Source organism: Phalacrocorax carbo, chromosome 1 (genome assembly GCF_963921805.1).
Source record: "Phalacrocorax carbo chromosome 1, bPhaCar2.1, whole genome shotgun sequence".
Lineage (NCBI taxonomy): Eukaryota > Metazoa > Chordata > Aves > Suliformes > Phalacrocoracidae > Phalacrocorax > Phalacrocorax carbo.
Window position 1 is genome coordinate 92,172,199 of NC_087513.1, and position 26,729 is coordinate 92,198,927.

General features: G+C 48.5%; 1 protein-coding gene across 6 annotated transcripts in view; it reads right to left on the reverse strand.

Annotated features, from left to right (window-relative positions):
• The window catches only part of BOC (BOC cell adhesion associated, oncogene regulated), a 56,837-nt gene extending 30,355 nt beyond the window's left edge, over positions 1–26,482 (reverse strand). For 4 of the 6 annotated variants that reach the window (XM_064466660.1, XM_064466650.1, XM_064466639.1 and 1 more), the window contains exon 1: positions 26,071–26,161. The gene's annotated coding sequence lies outside the window, so the exon portion shown is untranslated. Of the gene's footprint in view, positions 1–23,023; positions 23,076–26,070 lie in introns of all 6 variants that reach the window. The other 2 variants (XM_064466630.1, XM_064466647.1) reach the window with 2 other exon arrangements.
• Between the last annotated feature and the right edge of the window lie 247 nt (positions 26,483–26,729).

Sequence of the window (26,729 nt, forward strand, 5' to 3'; positions counted from 1 at the left end):
AAGTCAAGGAGGTAGCACAGTGTATGTGCAAACAGGGATAAACACTTGCCTGCTTCCCTCTGTAGCACTGAAAGGGCCTCACTTCAGAGTACGTTAGCTCTGTTAACATTGCCCTTGATTAACCGTGTGAGGAGTTGCTCCCCACTCCTTTTTAAAAATGATTAGGCAAAAAAGACTCTCTTACTATCTACTTGTGAGCTTGGCAAGTCCATCAAGAAGCCACAACAGAGAAAGCCTGGGATAAATTCATACTCATAGTTGGAAGAAGGAAAATATCCAGAGGAAAAGCTGGCATGGCACCACCACCATGCAGATGAGTGAGTTCGCCTGTAAACTACAAATTGTGCTTGGGCACTGGGTGACCCAAAAAAGAACCACAGATTTTCTCCAAGCAAGTCCTGAGCAATTCAGCAGTGATAGACATGTCTCTAAAAAAAGTAAAATAAACCCGCAGGTAAACCAGATTCTTTTTCTGGAACAGAACTGCTCATGCAAACCAAACCAGAAAGGAACCAAACAAACCATGCAGTGATCTTTGTGACTTTTTTGTCATTTTCCTCAAGATGAAGCTACTGCCCTCGGCAGCTCCTTTCCACAGCAGCCTGCAGTATCACCAGGGAGGGGAATGGGTGTGCTGGTTTTGAATTAGCAACAGGATGCAAAGCCTTCCCATTGCCTGTCTGACTTTGCTTGCACCCCTGAAGACCCAATGCCCGCAGTTTCTGTCACCTATCCATCCGACAGACCTTCTGAAGTGAGCGCCATTTTCCAGCAGGCATTGATCACGCTGACTTTGCTGAACCCCAGTGAGCCTCTTCACACTGGCATTTCATCAGCCAGAGAGTGTGAGGCCGCTTGAAGAACAAAATGCCACCGTTCTGCTGGCCATGGGCTCCCCAGCATCACTGCAGTGGTGGCACCACAGAGAGTGCGGCTTGCCTCGGGCGATGCCTGCGGCATGGTGGTCCCAGGATGGCTGGACCCACCAGCCTGAGACAGCCCTGCTGCAAGCGGGCAGGGATGCAAGGATGGCCTTGCTCCATGGAATACACCCCCCTTTTTCCGCAGCTACCAGAGGAGCCCTGTGCTAAAATAAAGTACACACATGGGCTTTCGCTGCTCTTTGGCGTGCCCCGAAAGCAGCTCCAGCCCTTGAAAAGACAAGGCTAAAGCGTAAGAAAGAAAGAAAAAAAACCCACATCCTTTCTTCAATATCATGCTCCCCCCATGCCCTAGACACTTAATTTCCCTCCTTCCCCCCCGGCTTCCCCCTCCATTCTGAGTAAATTCAATTTGACAACCCTGCTAATTGGATAAACGCTGCTCCCTACGCTCCTTTAAGGCTGCCCGCTTTTCTCTCCTTGTTTTTGGAGGGCGATTGTGGCTGTTCTTTAACATGAATTCCATCTGCTTTATTTCTCCTCTGCCCATTCAAGACCCCTGCTGAATATGTATGAGGGGTTGTGGCTCCCCCCCTCCGCTTTCTCCTCCATCCCACCTCCCTCCCTCTTCACCACCACCCCCCCCCCCCCCCCCCCCAATACCTCTCCCTGCCCTCTCCCATTGCCCGGGACAATAACCCCCCAAATGCCCCCTTCTCCCACCCCGGCCCTTTTTGCTTTAGATAAACACAGGCAGTGTCAAGTGTGAGGAGGGGGGGGAAAGGATGGGGTTCAACTGCCAGTCAAGCCTCAGGCTCTCAATGAAGCCCGGAGGCCTACCCTAATCTGCTGCATGCTTGCCATATGGGAGCTGTGTTGCCCTGGGAAACACTAACAGGCAGAACGGAGCTTAATAGAGTCCATATTCATTGTAATGCAGTGAAATGGCTCGAGGGACTATTGCCCCTTGGGTCTGTTTTCATTCTTCTGTTCCCCCTCTTTCTTTTCTTTCTCTCTCTTTTTTTTTTTTAATAAATTTTTTTCCTCCCCTCCTTCTCCCCCCTCCTTTTTTTTTTTTTTTTTTTTTTCTTTCTTCCTTTCAAAAGGACCAAGTCCCTGGAGAGCTCTAATCTGGAGAGGCTGGGGGCTCCCCGAAGGGCCGGCCAGCCGGCGGGGCAGGAGTGGGAAGGGGGAAGGGAGAGGGTGGAGGTGGTTAGGGAGGCAAAGGAGAGGTGGAGGGCAAGAGGAAAGCAGCAACTAATAAGCATGCAGCCGGCCAGCTGTCAAGATGTTGACAATGCTGCTTCGGGTGCAAAAAGCCCGGCAGCCAGTACTGGCATGGAGGCTGGCGCAGGGTCCTCCCGGGGAAGCGCTTGCCTCCCCTAAGTGCCTCCATCCTTGTCTGCCGAACACGGCACAAGTAACAAAAAAGAAAAAAAAAAAAAAAAAAAAGAAGGGCGCAGATGGAGCGTGCTGCACAGCCTCTTCAGAAACAAAGTGCACCTAGGAAACAGATGTTGTTGCTGCAACAAGCCCAGGGCTGCTGGCTGCTCTCTGGCTCCCAAGCATGCAAGCAGTGAAAGCGGCCCCGCGCAGCAGTCGCCGGGGCTGCCGTTGTGGCCAGGACAGGATGCCTCTCTGGTCAAAACCTTTCAGTCCAACTGCAGTCCCAACATGGAATAGATGCCATAGCCTTACACCAAATTTTTCTCTACCTTTCCCATCCTTGTCATCTTTGATCCACCTGTAGAATCTCCAGCCTCCCACCTAACATCCTAATTCAAAGAGATGAGGATTCCCAAAGGCAGTGCACATCTGCAGTGCTTACCAAGGGGTCCAGGCCATGCATCTGGGGGGGGTTTGAACATCAAATGTCAGGGAATCAGCAGAATTGCTGGTATCAAGGTCCTGCGAGACCCAATGTGTTAGTGTACGCAGGGTTGCAGCTCAACCTAGTCTCATGCCAAAGTTGGTGTTGGAAGAAAGGGTCAGAATCCCTTCAGAAAACCACATCAGTGTAGCCACACACTTGTGGCGATCAGTTACTCTGGAGTGCTTTCAGTATGCCCCACGCCTGCTACAAACTCAGCTCACAGTGCAGCAGGGAAGTCCGACTTATCTGAGGCTTCTCAATGGGACAAGATTGCATCTTCGTGGTGAGAAACACTGCAGAGGAGGCAGCAGGAAAGGGGTCATCCACTGACGCAAGTGTGATGTGAAAACACACCTTCAGTCTTGGAAGCAGGGGATTTACTGCACTGTATTACTTGCCTGAAGCATCCTATCTCTTGCCATATGACAATACCCACTTTATCATTCACATCACAACTAAAACCAGAGATCAGTGTCAATGCAGTCAGAGCTGCAGACAGATTCCCTATTAAACATAGAGTGAAACCATCCCATGTACAAGAGACTTCATAGAACTGGCTAGAAGGGTTACTCACTTTAGGATGTTTGATACAAGCAGTAACAAAATTTATCTATCTACACCTTTTCCTATTTGGACAGGGAGGCAAAGCATGTAGCAAGGAGCTGGGAATGAGGGAAAGCATGCACCTGGGTGAGGAAAGCCCAGTGGATGGCTCTGCTGGGAGCTGATGCTGTGGGACCCACAGGAAGGGTGGCGAGCACCAGGCAATGCTGCTGGCTCTGGCCTGGGCTCCACCGCACCAAATCCCACACCAACACGAGCCGCGCATCAGGTTGTTCCCCTCCCTGTCAGCAACCGCAGCGGAGGAAAGCGCCGGGAGGAATGGGCAGTTCCCACCAGGAGCCGTCATCGCGCAGGCACAGATGTGCCTGTAGCTAGTTTATATTAGTCAGGGCAGTGCTTTTGTTTTTCCCTTCTCATCCTTTCCAAACAAAAGAAAAAAAATACCCAAAACTTGAAGTCTGAGGTTGAGGCTCTAATTGCCTCGTGGGTTAGGGAGAGGTCAGAGAGGAGGCAGGCCTGGCAGATGCAGGGAAAGTGATGCTGGGCAAAAGCCCTGCAAGATACCAAAGTAAAGTGTCGAATAAAGGTGGCAGAAAGGAAAAGGCAGGAAAACTAAATTGAGATGAAGAGGTCAGGAAAGAAAGACAAATCAGGGAGTTGGGATCTTGGCCGGTTTCCTTACGCTGCATTTTTCCCTACTGCTCCAGGGGCTGGGCAGGCAAGTAGGGGGCAATGTCATGGCTCCCCTGTCACATGTGAGCCGAGGCTCAAGCCCTTGCCCTGCCTTCCTCAGAGCAGGGGCTGTCACCTGGGACCACCACATCTCAAGCAAATCTCTCCCCAGCTGCCACTCTTCCACTTTGTTTAAACATAAGTTAATCATGATAGCAGGAAAGCCACTCCTGTTCTCATTAGAAAGTCCATCCTACTCCAAGACAAAAGTTTAATCAAAAGGTGTACTTCCATAGCATGCTCTGGTGCCAGTGAAACAGCATTTTTTCCACAGGGAGAGTGGGATACTCTCCTCCAAAGCTGCTCTCGCTCAGCTCTGCTTTGTGTGGCTTCCCCCAGCAGCTCTCAGGGAGCACACACACCCAGCCAACCCTCAACCCCTCAACTGCAGGACACCACCATATTGACCAAAACAAGCATTTCACCATTGATGCAGAAGCAATTCTATAAATCCTGCATCCTACACTACCTACTATCTTGCTACGGCCTCTCTGCATCTGCACCAGTGGTCAGGAACAGGCCCTGGGGAAGGAGGACCACAAATCATTGCAAAGGTGTGTCACGGAGCTGCCCTGAAGAGACTGATCTCTGTTTTATTGTCTCTGTCATGTGATGGGGTCAAGCTTGCAACAGGACAGACAATAAATATCACAGCATCCATTCATTCTGGTAACCACCAGATGAAACACTCCTCTCCCTGAAAGCAGAATCTGTCTAATATAAACTAAAGCACAGAGGGGCGATATAACAGCCAAATGCCACCAGTCAGCATCTGCATGAAGTGCCGCAGGAGTGCCCAGGGTGCAGGAAGTATTTTGGTGTGTCCGTCTGCTACAGCCACCTCCGAAAAATGGGTCTTGGAAGTGGATCACGGTCAGAGTTCACGGAGCAATCACAAGTCAGACAAACAGTCACTACAGATGCTTCCTAAGCGCAGCCCACTTCTTGATATGCTTAAACATGAATTACCTTTAAGCATCAAATAAAAAAAAGTCATCTTTTTCTAGGAACAATAGAAAAATCTTGTCCGTGTCCAATTAGGAACAATAATAGATCAAAACAGGCACACAAACAAACAAACAAAAAAAACCAGAAACACCCACAGAAACTGCAAGTGACACTGCTAAGCCTTACTTGGGGGAAGTTGACATGGGGAAATTTTCCTATTGGAGCAGAGCGAATACCTGGTAGCTTTCCTAGCTCTTGAGCCTTCTCCCAGTGTGTATTTGAAGAGCAGGGGCACCTACAACAGTTGCAGTAAAAAACTGACTTGTATTATATTAAATACAAGCCATCAGCAGAGTAGAAATACCTGCTAAAACAAAGCATTCAGAAGATCATAACAGAGGACTTGATTCTGCTGCCTCCAAAATCAGCCTGATCTTTGCCATGATTTCAATGGGAGCATGCCCAGAAACTGCATTAACAAGCGTGAGGCTAGTTTAACACAGTTGACATCAAAATCCAGAAAAGCATACAAAAGAGACAGGACAAAGTACTCGCCAGTAACGTCAATACAAAGTTTAATCCCCAGATGGCTGGCTTTAGAGGCATCGCCATCACCACCATAAAGAGAAACTGCCTTCTAGTTTGCACTCTTTTCAGCAATGACTTGTTGCTGGGATGCAAAAGAGCACAAACCCATTTTTCTTGTCCTTTGAAGATGGTATTTAAAAGTTGGTTTGTTTTTTTTTTTCCTCTTTTATAAATTTCGCATTAAATGGGAGGTTTTGCTCTCCATAGCTGTCACTTAAATGCTTTTCACCAACAGTAATCATTTAGGTTATGGGAGCAGGTCAAAAACCTCTAGGACTCTCTGCTGGGACAGATTTCCCCTGAAAGACATGCCACTACTCCAAAAAACACAAGAGGAAGCCTGAGGTCAGCAAAACAAAGGGACAGAAATGACCACCCATAGAAACTACTCCGGCTGGTGGCAAATGCCTAGGTGGGGTGCAGGGGCTTGGCACTGAGTGCCAGCACCCAGACCAGCTGAGTCATGGCCCTCATTCATGCTGTGACTGACAGCCACTGTGCTGCTCCAAAATCCCATGGGGTCCACTTGGAGGTGAAAAATGATGGGGAACACACTCGCACCAGGCTTTCAGGATGGGTGACAGATTTCCTCTGCCCCAGAGATGAAGAGGAGACCAATGCATCTCTTAAGTTTTTTTAAATGATAATGTCTGCACATCATTTGCCCTGTTTATCATCCCAGCAATAAATACACCTCTCTGAAAGTGATGGTCCAGTCGAGGACAATGACCCAAACATGGGCAGCTAGAGCAAGACCTTGCATCATTCTGCAGAAATGGGCAGGGCCAGCACCTGTTTTCCCCCTCTCTGCAAGAGGACGCTCTGCAACAAAAGGATGGGAAACATGTTGCAGCAGCACAACGTTGCCACCCCAGATCCTGAGAAGGGAGGCTTACCTGCCTGTACCCCAGCCTGCCATTAGGACACCAGTGAGAGCTATGGCTAGTACCTGCTCCAGTGTTTGACAGGATGTTTGACATGACCATGGTACCAATGCCCACTGGGCAGCAGTGCCCATGCCAATAGGGCACAACACAGACCTGTTGCTGGCTCCCCACTCTTCACCCTTGCCCATTAACACCCGTACCTGCGTCAAGAGAGCAAGCATGGAGCCGGAGGCACCTCCCTGGGCCCTTCACACAATAAGCACCAGCAGTAATTCCAGCTGCAAAGTTTGCTTTCCTTGACACTCAGTTTACTTTCTCCATTCCCCCACATCCCGCCCCTGCCACTTACCCCTCACTCCAAAAAGGCTCTCTCAAACAGGCTTAAGCTTTAAACAAATAAGGGCTTGGAAAGCAGCAGCCTGCTCCTGTTTCCCTCCCCACCACCCCTGCTCTCCCCCCGCTGCCTCCACCTCTGAGCCGCAGCGCAAGCGGAGCTGGCGAGCGCCGTGCAGGCATAGAAAACAAACACGTGGAGCAGAGCCAGCTGTGAAGTCGGATTTGGCATACGTTGTTTGCAAAAGGAATAAAAGCACATGGGAGAAGGGGGAAGAGGAGAAGGGGGGTAGGGCGGGGAGCCGGGGGTGCCCTGGCCTCAAGGGGAGAGCGTGGCTCCATTACAAAGCCCTGGCACACGCCCACAGGAGGGTCTGTATGTTCGGGTGCTGATCCTGTGCCCTGTGTGGATGCAGAGGGAAGGGACGAGCCTAAAGCAACATTTCCCAAGCTATTTGGCATCATGCTCCCCCACCCCTTTCCTAGTGAGCCGGACTGTTTTTGCACACACTTGCCCTCCCTCCCAGGCAAAATTAGTGTGTTCTGATGCAACACATGAAAAATAAATACACTTTTACCTCCTGGGGCTTGCAATTCTCCCCCTCTCTTTCTGAGGGTTTCTTATCCCCCATGCACAGTATGCTCCAGGGCCCCACAGTGCAGGCAACACCGACCCAATGTCCCCATCACCTCAGCTGATATCACATAAGTTGAGGGCACACATTCACATTGATCCTCCTCATCATAATATTTTTCATTTTTATTATTTATTTAATTGCCCCCCCCCCCAATTGTGCCTTTCTGGAAGGGTTTCAGACAAAATATCCCCCCTCTTACACCCAAGCTCCCAGGGGACATCAGCTTGGGTGTTAATCTGCCCTCACTGGTCTGGTCTAGCCATGGGAATGGTACTGGCATGCTTTAGGAATGGATCACCTATGACCTTACATCAACACTGGATCCAAGGAGGTTTTCTTCCATCTCTCTCCTCTCCCAGTCACCTCCAGGAGAAACAGAACAGAAGCCCATACACTTTGCCTAGTTTGGGGTAGGATCCAATGATTTGACGTGGTTTGCTTGTGGTTTCCACCCAAAACCATAAACCAGCCAGGTTTGCTTGGAAGGTCCTCAGCTGTGTTTGGAGGTGGCAAGAAAAGCACCAGTGTCCTAGCTGGTCTTGGATCTTGTCCAAAATAGGCCAGCAGCTGGGCAGATTAACAGTCCAGGGTGACCACCCAACCACCTGCAGATATGTTTTCACCAGTCTCATTACCACTCCCAAAACACAGCAAGATCTTTCCCCTCTCTGGGCCTGCTGTGAACACTTGTCCCTCAGCATCATTCCAAACCACCAAAGTGACAAGAGACAATATTTGGATATCGTTCTTCCCATGAACTACATTATGGACACCTGATCACAGCCAAGGAAGTTAACTTACCTTGGAGAAAACTTGCAACTGCTTTTTTGTTCTTGGGTGTAACTTACTGGGGTGCCAAAAAAAGCCATGCATCGCTGCAAATAAAGCATTGCTCAAAACCAACAAACCAACCCTCATCTCTTTCCTCTTGGGGGCAAATTAGGTTTTGCAAGACAAAGAGGGATAGAAACTCATAATCATGGAGGTTATGACGCCACATTTCTGGAATATCTTCTTCATCTATTGGATATGCATACCCCTACCATGTGTCTCAGCTTCCCAGGTTGCAAAAACAGGAATAGCAAACCCCAGCTGGTACAAGCAGTAACCAGATGAACATGAGTCAGACATTCTCAGATGAAAGGTGCTAACAGGTATGCTCTCTCATTATCTGTACAGCTTCCTGGTAGCCCCAGGATTTCTGGATTAGTAAAATACAGATGTCAGCATCCTGAGGATAGAGCCTTGCCCCAAGCAGCGAGGGGCAGGCCGATTACAACAAGGGAGGGGGGGGGGGGCAAGAAAAAAAAAAAGAAGAATTTGCACTGCACACAAAATATTGTGGTTAAGGGAGAGTGCAACCAAGAGATTATTGACAACAGAGAACAGGATAATTCAGTGGGGTTTGTCAGACTAAACTTTCTGTAATCACAGACTCCAGGGAAAGTGTTTGTCAAGCAAACATTCAAACATGCAGCTGCCAAGAACTAAGTAAACAGAGAAGGAGAAGCAGTAGAGTCAATGTGGCATCATTTGCAAATGCCCCATGATCAGCTGTTACAGGCCAACCCAGCCTATCAGCAGGCACCAGTGAAGCCAAAGGGCTGAGGTACTACAGGAAGACCCACCACCTGGTTAGAAGAAAAAGGAGCAATTCACATCTTCAATGTATTTTCACCCAGCACAGGATTTGCAGACCTGAGTAGAGCAGTCTGTGTGGGTTCAATGGGCATTTTAATGCAGCACACATGTACACATGCAACCACCTGGGCAAGTAAAAAGAAGCCGAACTCCAGGCTGACAGGAGCCCTGCAGAATGACAAGTGATACCCAACAGCTATTGGTATCACAATTATTTTCAGTCCTGTGCTGTACCTAGAAGCCTGTGGTGGTAGTTACTGTGCTTACGGGGAGGCAGAGATGCAGGCAAAACACACCACAGATCTAAGAGCAGGTCTGCTGATCCCAGCCCTGAAACCAGAGGTGCTCAGTGAGACTGAGCAAGGCTGCACAAAGGCCATAACCACTCTCCATGCTTTTTATTTAGGTTGGCTAAAGCCAACGGGCAGGAGGAAAGGGGACCTCCAAAAGGCAAAGGAAATTTCTTTTAGTCATACAGTCAGCAGCAGAACAAGGGAGTAAAACATTGGTCTTCTGCTTCCCACCCAAGTGCCTATCAATTGGTCAGTGCTTCCCACCCATGGCTCATAAGACGGCCCAATGGGACATGTGGATGACTTAAGAGGTCCAGGAAAGGGATGAAAAATACGCAATTTCAGACATTTCACCAAAACTAAACCTGTAAACCTCTTCTTCACAAGGATGAGCTGGCTCTCTCACAGCCCCTTTTGTGGTGAATTCCCTGCCTGGGTTTACAGAAAGGGACTTTATGCATTTTATGCATATAGCATTGGTCCCTTCCAGCTCTGAAGGAAGATGGTGGTCTTCCCAGAAGAACCCCATCTAGACTGAAAAGGCTGGATCTCCATAACAGCAAACAGCTCAGCACCACAGAGGAAAACCCTTGGATTTTTTTAGTCAGGAGGTACATGACCTCCTCTGGAGTCCTGACACAAGTGCTCCAAGTATTTACAACCTGGAAGAGATCTTAATGAAGAGATAGAGTTGCTTTAACTTTCCCTTCTTTGGTCCCCTCCTGTATCCCCACCCTCAGTTTGCTACTGTGCAACAGACCTGGGGCAATTATATCATCAGCCTACACACCGTGCAATATTTACAGCCCAATGCAGTCCCAAATATAGGAATACATGCCTACAGAGGTTTTCCACACACACGCACACCCACACACACCCCATACCCACAACAACACAATTTTCTTGTACAGGATACTGGCTCAAAACAAAGAGGATGAACAAGCACTGCAACCTCCCAGTGGTCCCCAGCACAACCACGAGCTACCCAGGGCTGGGGCTTGCTGCTGCCCTGCTCCCAGCAGCACAGGGCTCCTTTGGTTGGAGGACAAGGTGTTTCCCAAGCATCTTGCACATACAAGGCAAAAGTACTCCCTGCCCCCTGATGGGAACAGCTGGAGCAGAGTTCAGCAGCATCCCAGATCCCACCAGGTGCTTCTAGCAGGGTAGGAAACAGCACAGCAGTCTTGAACTCCTGTAAGGAACATGCTGGTTTTATTTTTCAGATCACAACTGCACCAGTTCTGGACCCTCAATGATAAACAAGTGCAGATTTCTCATCCACTCATTGTGGTTTCCAACAGGAACCTCAGACTGTTAGCATTTAGTCACAACAACAGACTTTGTCTTGAGACCATTCAGGTCACCTGGGCCACGTAACACAACACAGCCCATTTTAGGTCCAGGACTTTGCTGTTTCCCTGCACAGCAGAAGTAGGATGACAAAGGGTTAAACCTGGTATAACCTCAAAAATCACTCTTTGCTTTCTGAAGCAAGAATATCTTTGGCAGGGTCCCCATCTGGGAAATGACATCCTGTCCTCCCTCACTTCCCCCTCTTCTCCCCCTGAACTCAGAACAAAGCACTGCACTGCCCAACATGCTCCTCCACTGGTTTCATCTTGGTCCAAAAGCTTCTTGCGTTTCAACTCCTGCCAAAAAGAAATGCATTTTAAAAAATATTTTAAAAAAAAGGCATGTGTGGGGCAGGGGGAGAGGAAGCAGAGAGAGTAGAGGGAAGTAATTAAAATCGAATCTTGATTAGCCACCAGTGGTGGAAAAAGGAATCAGTGGGGAGAGGAGACTTTTCTCTTGTGATATGTTATCTTGAAGCTGAAACCAGTAGGCCCAGAGGAGACAAGACTTCTCCACACAATCCTCCACCAAACCTAACTTGCTTTACCTTTCCAGTCCACCATGTGCCATCCCACCATTGTCAAAGAGGCATCTTCTTCCTCAAAACAGTCTCCTGCCAATCACCACATACATCTTTCACCACTCTCATAGCTGTAGCCCTTTCAGCATTCCCGCCCCCCCCCCCCCACCCCGAGTCTCCATTGGCAGAGGGCTGGAGGACACAGCACAGCTGGCCTGCCCTTGCTGGCCTTTCCGCCTTCGCTACCAAACACAAAGGCTTGGCCATTGCAAAGCCATAGGGAATCCTAGAGGAAATGCAGCCCCGAGGAGACGGTTTGTGCACGCTCTGTGGATCTGTGGATAAGCTGGATGGGCCAAATGAAGAGCCCCAGACTGGCTCTGTCTCCCAAAGAGACACTCTGCAGCCAAAAAACAAAAATCTAAAAAAAATCACATTGGCTAGAGAAGCATTTAAAAGCAAAACACAAAACCAGTCCAATTTGGAGAGTCTGTAATAGCTGAACCCAGGGACACATAGAGGATGTTTTTTGTTCCCTCAGTACAAAAGCCCTTGGTTTCCCCTCTTCCTCATTCCAGCACTTCCCCATCGGGGGTGTCAGAGACAGTTCAAGGCCTCCCAGCAGCGCAGACAAAATTGGGTCTTGCTGCCCTGAGGACAAGTTGCTGGAGGGCTATGGGAACTGGGGAGATTTGGAGAGCCCTGAAGAGCTGGGCAGGCTGAACTTGCTGCCCCTGACGATGGCCAAAGGGTCGCCCCTTCAGCATCCCTGTGACCTGCCACAGGCTAGTGCTTCCCTCTGGGGTTTGGCTTCCCAAGGTGTGATTTTGGCACGCAGGCTGCAGGGCTATGCCATTTTGATTCCTCAGGCCTTGCTTGTGCTACACCTGGCGTTCTGCAGCATGACAAAGAGAGGGAGAGATCAACTCCTTTTTTAAGGATCTCATTACTGTTATATTTTTAAACACAGCTGGTTGAAAAATTTTCAGCAAAGTATAAATAAATAAATACTTTAAGGAAATTTCCTGCTATTGAAAAACTTTACCTACTGGTCTAGCCTTTATCAGATGGTATTCTCTCTCCAGTATGCAAAAGTTCCACTTGCTTTTGTTTTCTCTCCTATAACGACCAAATCCATTGAACCACTGATGAAATTTCAAGATTTCATTGCCTGTACTGTTTGAGATTTTAACAGCCACCCTCCTGACCAGTGCAACGATCACATATTCATTTTTGTCCCACCTGATGACCTTTTCATTTTCCTTGCAAACAGTGATACCACCTCGCAAGTCCCACAGATCCAGACACTGAAAACATATTTCCCAGTCCTGCCTGCAAAATACTTATTTTCCTGCTCCTCGGGAGAGAGATGACAGAACACAGCCAACTGGTACTCTGATGGGTTTTCCTCTTTTGCAGATCATCCCATGTCTCATCAGCTCCCATGCCTCCATCCTAATTAACTTGGTTTAGAAAGAAATCAGTTTCTACAGCTGTGGACAACATTCAGAATCAGCATCTGTCATGACATCCTACATAAAATAAATAAGTAAGACAACACCGCCCACCACCTTCTATTAGCAATCTGTTAAGGAAAGCAAACAGTCAGTGACTTCTGAAGAAGCCCTATACGAAAGATGACATTTCTCTTCCAGCCCATCTCTGTCTGCCAGCGGCAGACAAAGCCCATTATTTAGCAGCATCCATAGAAGACTTTACTATTACGTAAATAGCAAATAACCTCTTGGGACCAGCTAAGAAAAGGGACCCCAAGTGTGAGGCTCTGCACATGGAGCAATGGAAGTGCTTGCCCCCAAAAGACTGCCTTTCTACAGTACTTTCCATTTTACCAGGATGGTGCCCATTTAAACCCTCTTCGTCCTTGGAAGAGACGGCTTAGAGCTCTCAGCCTCCTCACCCAAATGCTAATCTGCTCCTTGTAGCCCAAATAAGGAAACAAATTAATGACCAAAACGCTTCCAGTAATTTTTTTTACAGGCTATTGTTATGTGACTGCATTTGGAAGTAAGGGAATAAAACAAATGCATGACTGTGGTCAGTGTCTGCCCTAGAATAGGCGAAGGAAAAAAAAAAACCCAACCAAACACCAACCCCAAACCCCAATCCTTGTTTCATATGTTTAGTCATTTTTGGAGAAAACCAATGCAGTATGCAGTAAGGAGACCAGGAAGAAACAACGACACCAGCCCCTAGGCCTCGGGGAGTGTCAACAGGAGAAGCAGAACAGAAGTGAATCTATTCTCCACCTATTAATGGATCCATCTATTAATACATCTATTAATGTATACTGTTGAGCCCAAGAAATTCTTAAAAGCCACAACGTTGGCCTAAGCCAAGAAGTCTATTTCTTCCTCTGTCACACAGGAGTAAGATGTTTTTGTGCTATGAATTGCTTTATCAATTTAGAAATCCTTTTTAATGCAAAAATCACCTTTGCTTGAGAGGAGTTAGTAGGTGTTTCACAGAAAAGATCAGATCATCCTCTCCAAAGACTCACCCAGCAGTGGTCTGGGACAACATAGCAAACCTCTAATATTTGCTCACTTGCCTACCAGGAAAAAAATATTTTTAAAATCTTTGGATCTTCCAAAGATCCTTACATTACTGTCTGGTAAAGGAACAAAAGGAGTATTTGATTCTCTTATTTTACAGAGACTTCTTTAAGACCTCAGTATTAGGTACTCGACAAAACTACAATAAAAAGACATCCTCTGCCTCAAAGACATTTCTCTCTAATTGCTTACAGAGACTGTCAACACTTTCTTTGAGAAGGGAAGTCTGTGACTGTCCCGTAGCACCCAATAACCCTAGAAAAAACTTTCACTGCTCAATGCCTAGTCGTCTGTAGACAACCTCAGTCAGTACCTACCCTCGAAATTATTTTAAATACTGTCATTTGCTATAGAAGTGGAAAGGAATACGGACTTCCCCCTCCCTATAGCAACTGGGAAAATTCAGCTATATAAGGGAAATACAATCTCAGAATTACCAATAGGGAAATTATTGACCATTTCTTAATTTGGAGAATACCATAAAGTCTTTTAGGATGAAAAGCACTCCTCAGTTTTGAGGAAGTGCTGCTCTGTGATTTTAAATCCAGTTGTGCAGCTGGCACACTCTGCCCTCAGATGGGTAAAGCAAGCTGTTCTCATATCGTCACATCCACAACATGCTACAGGATTTAATAGTCTCTCATGAAAGAGATAAGCTATATAAACAAAAACTGTAACAATGGGGCAATAAGCAGCTTCCAGAATTCCCTCTGCAAGCCCAACAGGGAAACAACAACAATTACCCTCTGCATTTCTCGCCAGCTGAAGTTTGTCTGTTCCCCTGCTTTGCTTTGCCGATAACAAACATCTGTTGGGAGCGTCCTTCCCTGTGCAAGAGGGGAGTACATTTGTCGTAGCCTCCAGGGCTTTGTACCCCAGCAAAGCCTCTGGAGAGTCTCCACTGTAAAAGCCAGAGAGAAACCTCTGCTGGTCTTACATATTGACTACAAAAGTGTTACATGGAAAATGAGTCATCTTTTGCAGCCCCCAAGTAGTTAAGGAGACCTTCAGAAAAAAAAAAAACCACAAGAGGAGTCTCTGGCAGAGGCAATCTCTGAGGTCCATCCCAGATGGCCTTTCTAAGGTTCTTTATTTTAGGGTCTTCCTTTCCAACCCTTATCTACCACCAGCTTTTACTCATATTTCTTCAGCAGAAAGCTCTAGAAGCCCATGGCTGCAGGCTCCCAGATAAAGCTGTCAATCTGTGTCTCATTAGCAGCTTGGTGAGGATTTCTGGCCCAGTGCCTACGTGCCCCTTGCAGATGCTGGCACCTTGGTGCATGCCATGTCCGCCAGCCCCACTGAGCTGCTTCTCTGGTTGCCTGTAAGGAGACAGGTCAACACAAAACCCTCCCAGTCTGCAAAACGTTGTGAGATCGGAAATGTTGGCGGAGACTTGAAAACGCTGCCTTTGAACCTCTGTGCCCCAATCCACCAGCCAGGGGGGAAGAAGGGCAGGAGAGATGTGGCCTTCCTTTCAAGCATGGTATTTCTCCAGAATAACCTCTGGGGAGGCAGCAGCCCTGCCTGCAACTGCAGGCAGCCACCCTGCCCGGGCAAAGGCTCCCCGAACCCGCTCTGACATGCCAGCACCCCGTGTTCGCTCTGTGTTGGTGAGGGTGAGGAGCATCTCTCCAGCAGCAGGCTGGCGCCTGGGGAGGCACCCCGAGTTGTTCCTTATCAGCCTTCCCCAAAACAAGTAAGGACAGGGGCATCCGGGATACAGCCCAACAAGACTTTCTCAGCCCTGGCAACTTGTTGGCATGCAGGGACCTCAGGCAGAATAGATTCAATTAAAGCCAGAAGATGGGGAGAAAGGGGGGTGTGAGGGCCTGGCAGCAGCCCCCACATCCTTTGGGAGGCAGCACACGTGGGGAACATAGGCACACTAGCAGCCTCAGCTGCAATCCCATTCTCCCTCCCCATTACAGAGTCTGAGGGATAAAAGCCTCTCCAACAAAACTGAGAGGGATGTGTGTGCTGAGAGAGAGGAATAGGCTATTCCCCTAAGCACAAGGAGGGATGGGTGGCACAAACCAATTTTTTGACACCTTCTTCATCCCATGCCCTGCCTAATTAATCTGGACAGAAATTAAGGCAACAGCTGCGTTGGTGTCTCCTTGCAGGCTTTCATGCATAAGGAGACACCTGGGACCAACACAGAAGAAGAAGCCATAATTGTGCAGCTATCTGGCATCTCCCGCCACTCCCAAGGCACTGACTGAGCCAGGGAGAAACTGCAAGGGCCCAAACACCTCATCTAAGATGTCTTCTGAATTAAATGATTTGGCTTGTAGAGGGCAGATCAAATCCACTCGAAAAATGGAGGAATTCTGCTTCAGATAGGCTCCTCTCCCTGCACAGCAGGGGAAGGAGTCACCTCTTCATCCAGCCACAAAGGGCCCTTGGCAACACAGTGCCATTAAAACAAGTTTCAAAACATTCCTCTATGCAACAAGCCTCCAACTGCAGTTCAGGCTGTTATTCACTCAGCAGCAGGGCATGACCACGAGCAGCACCCCAAGAGTTTGCCAATAGCTGTCCACAAACAAACAGGTGCCAGAAGGTGCCTATGCATCTCCACCGGCTCCCCAAAACAGTGCTGTAAGTCAGGCAAGAAAGGAGGGGTGAAAGAACCTGCTGAGGTTTCACTGAACTTGAGACATAGCTCCTTGTTACCCCATCAAGCCAGGTTTTGCTCATGTCCTACCATTAGTGTCCACATAGCTGCTCCATCCTGGGCTATCTGTGCCTGCAGGGGACAGGTTAGTGTTGTGGGTACCCCTGTGTAACCCCAGCCACATGATCAACATGGCCCACAGCTCTCCAGAATAGCAGCTCTCTGTATCCCTGCTGCTCTTTGTTCCTCCTCCTGCACCTCCCTACAGCATAAGGTACCCCTGTGCTGACCATGGAGAAGTGAGCAATGTCTCTGCTTGCACCTGGCCCACAGCACGAGCCACGGACTTTGCCTTAACATCTGTTTGAGTTTATCCTTGGCTCATGCACTGAAAGCCAGTGCCTCCAGAGCGGGAGCAGCACAGTCCCAGACCCCGCAAGAAAGGCGGCACACTATGTAACGACATTGTTTTACTCGAGATTGCATGCTGGAAGCAAAACACTTTTATTACACTGGCTCTCTGCTCTTCCAGCTATCTTTCAAAGCACAATGCTGCAACTGAAAACTAGCTGACAGGAGAGAATTAAAGTCATAACTGGCTCCTTTCCTTCCCCTTCAGCCACACACTCTTGCTTTTCACCTGCAGCTTCCCCAATGCCCCAGCAGACCTCCTGCTTATTTGCCTTTTGAAAACAGGCAGGAGTTTCAGCTCCACGAGACCAGCTGCCCACCCCAACGCAAGGCATGCCACAGCAACCAGATACTACCAACAACACCTGCAGCACCAAGTGCCCCATTCAGGCAACAGCTTACCAGAGCACATGAAGCCACATCACTTTTTATTGACTGATGTGAGGGCTAAGGAGGAGAGACTCTGCTATGGATAACTCTCAGCTTCAAGGCAGACAACTCTCAGTCAAGCCCTAGCAATCCTTGACTTTGACCTCCTCTTCTGAAGAGCAGGCAGAGGATGGAGCACGGGACTGAATATCAGGCAATACAGAGTCTGTACTAAGCTCCAGTCCTGACCTGCCGAGCCACCCCAAGGCACATGTGTCCTTTTTCATGCTCTGTTTTCATGTTCTGTTCTGCATTTGTCTTGCTGTTTCGAATGGGGATGTAGGAACTGTCTCGCATTACAATTTAGCATGGCATCTAACATAGCCGGGTCCCAGACTTGGTTAAAACTTGTACACACACTGTAATACAAATAATAATTCAGGTTTTAGAATATGGTGATGGGGGAAGATGGCGTGGCAAGCCTTTCTCAGGCCTTCATCCAGACAGTCAATGTTAAGAAACCTCTAGTTATCTTCTGTGCTGTAGCTATGCAAAAATTGGGTTACAGTCACATTTTTGTGGCTGCTGAAATTTTTGCTTGTTTGCTTGGTCACTAGTTTGGGAAGTTTTTTTAAAGGTGGCTCTTTGAAGTGGCTCAGAGGTTAGGGATATCCAAAGCTATCCCAGGGGAGACAGATTATAGGGTGGAGTGCAGGTCAAGCACCAACGATAAACACAGCTTGCCACTTTGCTCTTGATGTTGTTCTCTTGGTGCTCCTTTTCCCTCCTCCCCAAATCTACAGTCTCGGCAGTCATGAGGAAAACCTGACAACTGTACATTTAGCAAGTATAATCCTGCCTAATATGCTACACGGTGTAAATAGTTGACCCTTGCTCCCACAAAAGACAACAGGCTTCATGATGCAATCAGCAGGATCCCACAGCTTGTATTGCATCTTTGCATACCAGGCAAGTACATCTAGCGAACACTAGCAGACTGATGCCTGTCCTATGATATACAGGGCTGTCTTGTCTTGCTGTAGCCATGTAAACCACACTGCTCTTCCCTAACACATCCACAGACTGGCTACTTGCCTCCCTGCCAAAAGGGAAGCAGGATGAGCAAACAATGGACCTGGGCTCCAGCTCCATACATTGGTACTGACCCCCCTGCCTCAGCATCTGTCACAGAGCTAACAAGCTGCATGGTCACTGAACATAGCTGACCATGATCCCAAGACCTTGCCCCTCTCTACTGGTTGGGTAGTGATCTCTGGCAGGGCCTGAAGCTGGGGTACCAATGCACTAAACTACTCTTGCAACATTCACCACAGCTCAGGTGGTCAAGCAGCAAGGTTCTCAAAAGCAATTAGCCCTTGTGCTGCCTTGGACTCTTGCTCTACAGCATTACAGAAATGTTCAGGCACAAGCTGGCATGAAGCCAGGAGCTCTGCTCCCTGCCTGCTAGGAAGCAAAGACCTTTTCCCTTCAGGCCAGCCCCAGACACCCCAAGAGCAACAGCAGTGTGATGAAATAGTGATGATGGACACATCCAGAGCAGGTGGTATGCCTCTCTGAGGAGCCCTCCATGTTCCAGCTTCTCACAGCCCTGTCTCACCTTACAAGCCTCCAGCTCCAGAGCTGGCTGACAGCTACAAGACAGATACTTTGCTTGGCCAGCTGAGGGGTAGGAAAGTCCCCACAGGGACTCAAAAGCAAGTACATATCAAGCCCTCGTCCTGCCAGGGTCCCAACAACTCTACTGTGGTCTGGCTGGCTGTGCCGCAAGGCCCCAGAAGGAACCAGTGATGGGGTGCTCCTCATTGGATTTAGAGCCCATTACAGCTGGATAATTAGGTCGTCCTTCTGCCCAAATGGCTCTGGCTTAGAGGCTGCAGCTCCACTGCCTGCAAGCCAAGATGTGCCTGATACCCACTTTTGAAACAAAGAGTCCACTTCTGTGCAGGAGTAGGTGTTCAGGACTGATTTGAGCAGCCGCCACACTGGTGACAGTGGGACCGTCCCACAAACCCACCAAGCATGAGCTTGTACTTAAAAGCGAGGGGACAGCTGTCTGGTCTCTCAATGCACAAGTCTTATTGACTCTCCACCACATCATTAAAGTCCCCCCAGGTGTTTCTGGAAAATCCCACCCAGCACATTTTTGAAGACATGTCTTGACGCTGGGATTCAAATCCAGCCCTTCAATCTGACAATGCTTGGGTTTGTTAAACAAGCAGCTTTCTTCTTGGGGGAAAAAAAAAAGTAAAAATCACATTCCCATCACCATCCAGGGGACCCAAAGGAATCTCACTGACAGCGGCAAGCTCTAAAGAAGCAGGGCCAGCTAGTCCTTTCTACCACCCACGGCCAAGGAATGTGCGTGCAGGCAAGCACCACCTTCCTGCCCCAGAGGGGACTGCCATCCAGTGGAGGGCTGGAGCGATGAGAACCATCTCCACATCAGCTAGAGCTCAGAGAGCAACTTGGGACAGAAGGCACTAGATGAAGTAAATTATTATTCAGCATCCAGAATACTATTGGCTTCCAAATAATTGTCTATTTGTGTGCGTGCATGCACAAGAATCCTCGCTCCATGGTCTCTGCCAGCATATTCCCAGAGCTGTGACTCTCTGGGGACAAGGCCCATGCTTGTATTCAATCTCAGCTTTGGATCTCAAACACTAAGGTTTCAGATTTTGTTTTAAAAAACATTTTCTCTGGCAACTGGGCTGTTAATGGATTTGATGTTTTTGCTCTCGCCTCCTCCCTACCTTTAAAAGCTTGGCACCAAAGGGCTTCTTTGAAGATAAGGCCAAAATTGCAATTTAACGGGAGGAACTTCATAAAGCTAGACGTGAAGGGATGGGGGGGGAGGGGGGGGAAGAAATCCCAACCCAGGAGGCACTTTGCCTGTTGAGACGTACACTGTACAGTACATAGGATTACAATGGCCTCTCTGTACCACCACTGGCTGGAGCCATAAATTCGCTGCAGCTGCAGTGCTGCTACCTACGCTAGACTCCCCAGGGGTCATGCTCAGAAAGCGGCTTCTCTATAGCCACACGCCCAGCCTACCCTCCAAACCAAAAGCATCACATAGCCCTTACAGAGCCCACATCCACCTAGCACGCAGGGGTGGACGTCCCCAGAGGCAACCACAGGAGCCTCCCATTGGGCTGCCAATGCCACAGGAGGCTCCCTGCTGAAATCAACCATGGCCCTTATCCGAGAGGTTTTCTGAGGGCCGGCAAATCTATGGTCTCTCTCTATCTTCAGCAGATCTATCCTCAACACCACAAGGAGGCAGGGAAGTGCCACTTACAGGTTTTGCAGGTGAAGAGCTGAGGCAAAGAGTAATCTGCCCCAACTCAGTGGGAAATCTGTGCTGTAGAGAACCAAACCCAGCTCTCCTCACATGCCAGGCTTGTGTCCTAAAACAGTGACATCACTAAGCGAGGTGGCTACTCTACGCAAAAGTAACAGGATAAATTTCAGTGACATTATCAGAGGAAGATGCATTTTGTATATAAATGCTATATTCTAGGCCATTGTATCCACATTTGAGGTTTATTTCTCAAAGACTACCTCAGTAGGTTTATGTCACCACAAGTTTTCTTAACCACACTAATGTCACCACATTGATTCACAGGGCTCTGCCTAACCTGTCCTTTTGTTAGTTAGGAGAAAAATAGAAAGCAACCTCAGTTTGGTATTTGGAGGCTGACAAAACAGTTCTGGCAGGGATCTCTGCACCCATTTTCTCTCAACTCTTATGATTTAAAAAACAGCAGAAGGGCCTGATGCACAGTCTTTAGACACACAAGCTTGTTCAGACTCGCTGACATTGCAACCAGCGAACACATCATTGCATTTGGCAGGGCCCCAGGACCATGGCTTTGCATAAAGAGTACGACCTGCTGGCTAATGTCTTTGCCAGAGTGGACCTTGTAGAACCAAAATGGCATTGCCACCACAGGGCTCAGAATGAAAGGCTTACTGCCTACACTGGGCACAGAAGTTAATGAAAAATGACCAGTTTCCAAAACACCATCTGGCTTTCACAGACATATACAGACACACTGCAGCCCAAAACCTCTGTGAACTCAACAAGAGTGGGTTTTCATATAGGCAACATGCTGTGGTGTGGTTTGGACTTCACCCAGCAAGTCTCCGACCCACTGCACAGGCACAAGGTGCAGCCGCCATCCTCATGTCTAAGGGGAGCTCAGGGAAGGGTTTCGGCCACAGGGCAGCAAGTCTCCCCAGAGCAGCTGAGCACAAAGCAAGGGTAAAGTTTGGCTCTCACCTCTGTGCTGGCAGACTGCCCATGAGGAGGGTGAAGAAGCTTGAGCACGTCCCACACGCTCCCTGAAGCACATTTCCCTCCATCGATCCTACCAGAGCCAAAATAAATTGGCACAGCTTCTCACTCAAGAGCTCCTAGAACACACAAGGGCAGCCCTGAGATCCCCTCTCAGGCACCCTGTCTGCATTGTGTCAGGTGCTCTGCTAACAACCCCATCAGGCACAGCCGAGTCTTCCGTCCCACTTGTCCTTTTGTAGGGGAGAGGCCATTTTAATAAGAGGAGCATGCAACATCCTCAGGGCAGGGATCTGTTGTTCCCTCTTTATGTGGGAAGCCCGGCACTGCCTGTGGCAGCTTTGGGACTGTGCAAGCATTGAGCATTTTTTTTTGCCCCTGCAACAAATATCTTTCTGAGCTCTTCAGTCAACTTGCTTCTACTGCATCCACACTCCTTTTGTCTTAGCTTCCCGTGTACTCTCATACAGCTGCGTTGCTGGAGCACATGCTCTTGTGGAGAGTAGATTTTAAAAAACTCTTATGTGCAAATACGCATATGAAGCAAATTTTGAAAGCTTCCCATCCTAGAACAAGGATTCCCTCCAGAAAAATGGCTTCAGGCATTATATTCAGCCAATGAAGCTCCAGAAGCAATGTTGTATGATTTGGGGCCAGAAGGAACTAAACCAAATACCAGAAAATAAAAAAAAGATGCTTGCGATAACTTTTGTTGAACAATTACCCAAAGTACATTTAGAAAACTGGAAGATTATATTCACCCATGTTCTACCTAAGGACCTGCAACTCATTTATTCATTATTCTCCTTAAATTGTTCTCGTGGCCTAGGAACTGGAATACATAACAACCTCTTAAATCAAGACTGACCACAGCAGCACCAAAATACGCAGCAGCAGGTTTTTCCTCAGGATGTTGTCACTCTAACCAGAGATCTGAAGATTTTACAAGAGAGCTTTTTCCTTGCAGGATAACCCATCCCAACCATTGACTTTGCACTGCGTAGTTTTTAGCCCAGGAGGTAACGGTTTAAACCGAGAGATTTGCAAGCCTTCATCCGTAACATGCCAGCACTAATATATTGAGTCATCTTTGCACGTTAAAGAAGTCCAAGGGAATTGTGCCTCATACCTCTGAGGCACTCGGCGACAGGCATTAAAACAACCAATCCACCATTATCTAGTGCCAAAGAAACTTTTGTTAACTCAGAGTTACGCTGGCCTTCTGCTGCTATAACTTCTTGTGGGCTGAGTGACTAAACTGAGACTAACATAGCCCGAGGTCTCTACAAACCCACCTGTGGGCTAACCTGGGCTAAAACAACCAACGTGGTCCCCAATGTACTGTTCCCTGCCACTGCTCCCTAACTTCGTAAGGTGCACAAGGATGGGTTTGGGGAGACTGCCTGTCTGTTTTCTGGGAAAATGGAGTGAATTTGGAGGCATAAAGGTGCCTCTCCAGCCCTGCAGCAGCTCACGTGAAGCCTGGAACAGCAAAGCCGGTCCTCCCTGGTGCACCTGAGCTTTGCTCTGAAAGACACGAGGATGGGTGCTGATCAGCTGACAAGAGTCAACATGGATGGCAATATCTGCTCTGTCACAGTGCTCACCCCATTGGCACAGGGTTTAGCTCCATTTTCTGCATGGAAAAACCAAGGCTGTGGAGAAGATTCTTTAAGCTCACACAGGGTACGTGCATCAGCTGAGGACACAGCCCAAACAGCTCCACATCCAAACCTGTGCTTCCACCTGAAGAGTGTCTTTCCTGCCCTGTCACCCATCTTCCCTCTCACAGCCCAGGAAGAAATAGTAATATGGTGGGGTTTTTTTGTTTTTCTCGGCATGGTAGCAGACTCTGAGGTTTCTGTGCTGCTGAGGACGTGCAATTCAGGAAGAGGCTGGGAAGCACTGGCAGGTAGATTTGTTGGTGCTTTAGTCAAGTGTGGTCATTCGGTAACAATGGCAAGAAACTGCAAAAACTCAGGTCTGCCCTAAATGTATTGGTTTTCTTCACTCAGGAAGTTTCCCCTTTGCATCACTGGGGAGAGTGGGGGCAAAGCAGGCTGCTTGCTTCATGGCCCCACCTGCAATGCTCCTTGCTCAGCAGGAGGCTCCAGCTGGCTCCCAACGGGCCAACTCTGCCAGCCCCAGTCAGATGGAAGTATCTGTACCAGCAGCCCAGAAACTGCGGGGCTGCAAGTTGGTACTGAGGGCTTGGAGGGATGCATCTGCTGTTAGTTTTGAGGACAGAGCAGAACTTCAAGGAGTGGAGAGGACTGGACAATGATTCCCCTGTCCTTCAACAGAGCAAAACTCCAAGCCAGGAGTCTCACACCCAAAGGGCTGGGAAGACCTCTGCAAACCAGGCACTGGGTTTCACTTTGCAATCTTTAAGTACCTCTCGCTCTGTGCTTCTGTATCACGTCAGTACAAGATACAGAAAAGCTGTATTTTCCAGACTGCAGGGATTCAGAGCACCCATAAGAATCACATGCCTGTTTGTAACACATACATTCACCTGTAATCCTAATTTGCACCAAGCAGAGATTTGTATGAATCAGCTACTTGTACTGGGATATCTCTCAAAGAAAGGTCCTGTAGGTGTGTGCGTGTATGAGAAAGGGAGAAAACTGAACTTGCTTTTCAAATCTGCACCCTTGTGCGCCCTTGAGATGAACCTGCCTCATTTTCCCCAATGGGAACTGCACCAGCAGGGAAGACTGCTTGGTATCTGACTTCAACCCTTGCAGAAAACACCTACTGGCACCTTGTCTGCCTTGTAGGATGAGTCCCTGTAATTGTATCTAGAGGGGAGAGGTAAGAAAAGTACATGGAACAAAACTCCATTTATTTCTTGTCAGAGAATATCATGCACCCAGCAGGGAGCTCACAGCACTCTATGCTATTTACTTCAGAAGATCCCAAGATGACTCCTATTAACACAGGAAGTTATTTCACCTTCATTTCTTTAGGTCACTTAAATAAACGGAACAAATTTTCACTGAAAACCCATGATGTGTTTCTGCTGAAATCCTTCCTGGAGCCATAAACCTCAATATCCAACCCATTAAATAAAAGTGTGTGCATGTAGGTTTACATGTATAAATATGCAAGAACCCTCCTCTAAACATATGCACACTGAGGCGGTAAGTTTCAAAAGAAAAGAGGACTAAGCTAAAATCCTACTTACAAAATGCCCACACACTTCTGATATTTTCCACAGTAGCTTTTTAGCCCATGGGAAAAGAAACTTTAGTGACAGATTGCAAATGAATGTCTCGAATAGACACCACAGGAGCAGTGTAGAAATTAAGAGAATTGTGCACCAAGAAAAACAAGCAATTTAAGACATGCCGGGAATTACATGCGGGCGCACAGTATGTGTGTGTATTCCTGTTATCCCACTCGCATAATGCTGCAGAGAGGTCAAGAGAGTTTCTTTAAAACAAACAAGGACAAAAAATCCCCTTTAATAGACCTGAACTGCCTTCCCCACAATGCCAGTGAAATAACACTTGGGGTATCAGAATTAGTTGGGGAAATGTCCAAAAATACAAGATTTGTATTTAATACCTTTTGCCAGTCGGGGTACTAGAAAAAAATCTGCTATTGTTTTTCACAGTAATTATTAATATCTTCAGAGCACTTTAAAAAGTCTCATTTGGACATGGCTACAAATTCAGCATCCCACTTTCTCCCCAGCACATTTTCTATTTACAGGCACCGTACGGGGGACCTGCCAAATTTGCAGTCCAAGCAGCGAGACACACATGCACAAATCCTACAGCATCCCACCACCAAGCAGAAAATTACTTCTCCCAACCCAAATCACTCCTCATCCTTGCACCAGGGTTAAAAACTCTACAGTCACAAAAGAAGAGGTCAAAAATTTAACTCGCAGATTACCCACCCCCGCTTTTCTTTGCAGCAGCAGCACCAGCCCCTTCACAGGGCTCAAACTGAAATGCCTTTGCATCTGCCAGAGCTGGGTCTTGCCTGCAAACTCCCGTCAGTTTTTGACAAGAGTTGGAGCAACAGAGGATGAACCTGGGGTTTATTTTGCACAGCTTTTCCCTCTCCCTCTGTCCACCATGCATCATCTCTCTTCAATTAGCCGGCAGCAAGGACAGGGCGATGTTGCGGACCAAGCTTTTGGTGAAGTTTCAGGCAGGCGCCGGAGCACCGCGGTGTGTATGCATGCATTGGGCCCTCCATTAACGCCGCCCAACTGAAGAGGAAGAGCTGGAGGGAAACAGCCGAGCCCCCCACCTGCCTGAGCAAAAACAAGCCCCATGCTGGTGGGGCCGGTGGGTCTCCACTCCTCCCTTGTCACATCTCCCACATCGCCAAGCAAACCCCCTTCCCTGCATCCCCACACCAACTTCCCAAACTCTGACACAAAGATTGACCACCGTCGCCACTGGCTGAAGAAGGGGGGAAAGCCCTGTGCCCCGCTGCCCACCACAGCCATCCTCCCAGCCCCTCGCCAGCACTGCCGGGCCCGGGCCCCCTTCGCTTCACTCACCGCAGTCTCCGGTGGAGCAGGCGGGGAAACACAAAGATGCCCCAAACGAAGGGAAGCAACAAAGAGGCTTAACTCCAGGAGCTGGGAACTTCCAGGCCGGATCTGCGGGGAATTCAGCACACACACACACAGAGAAAAAAAAAAAAAAACAAAAAACAAGAGAGAAAGAGAGAAAAAGAGAGGGGGAAAGCCTGTTTTGGGGGGGGGAAGGGGAAGGCAGGGGGCCCTTGGTTTGGGGGTGGTGGTTGTGTTTTTTCTGCGGGTTGCCGCTGGGGATGGGGGGCCGCGCAGAGCTCAGGCACGGCAGGAGGAGGAGGGAAGAGGCGCCGGGATGCGGGAAGCCAGACCCTCCATACGAGAGACGGCTTTTGGATGACTGAACTCCCAAACAATTCCCTGCTCTGGCTACTCCTGCCCCAGAGCCTCCCTCCTCCCCTCCCCCTGAGGAGGAGGGAAGAAGAGGAGGAGCCAGAAGAAGGAGAAAATGCAAAATAAACCCCCTTCCCCAAAAGTCAGGCAGTGGCTGTGCCCCGTCCCATGTCGTGTGTGTCCCCCCCCATAATAACACTAACTGGCATCATGTGGCCGGTGCCTAACCCTGAAGGAGACCGCCGGCAGCTGCAGGGCCACTCTCCGCCGCCTGCCACGCTCCCCCCGGC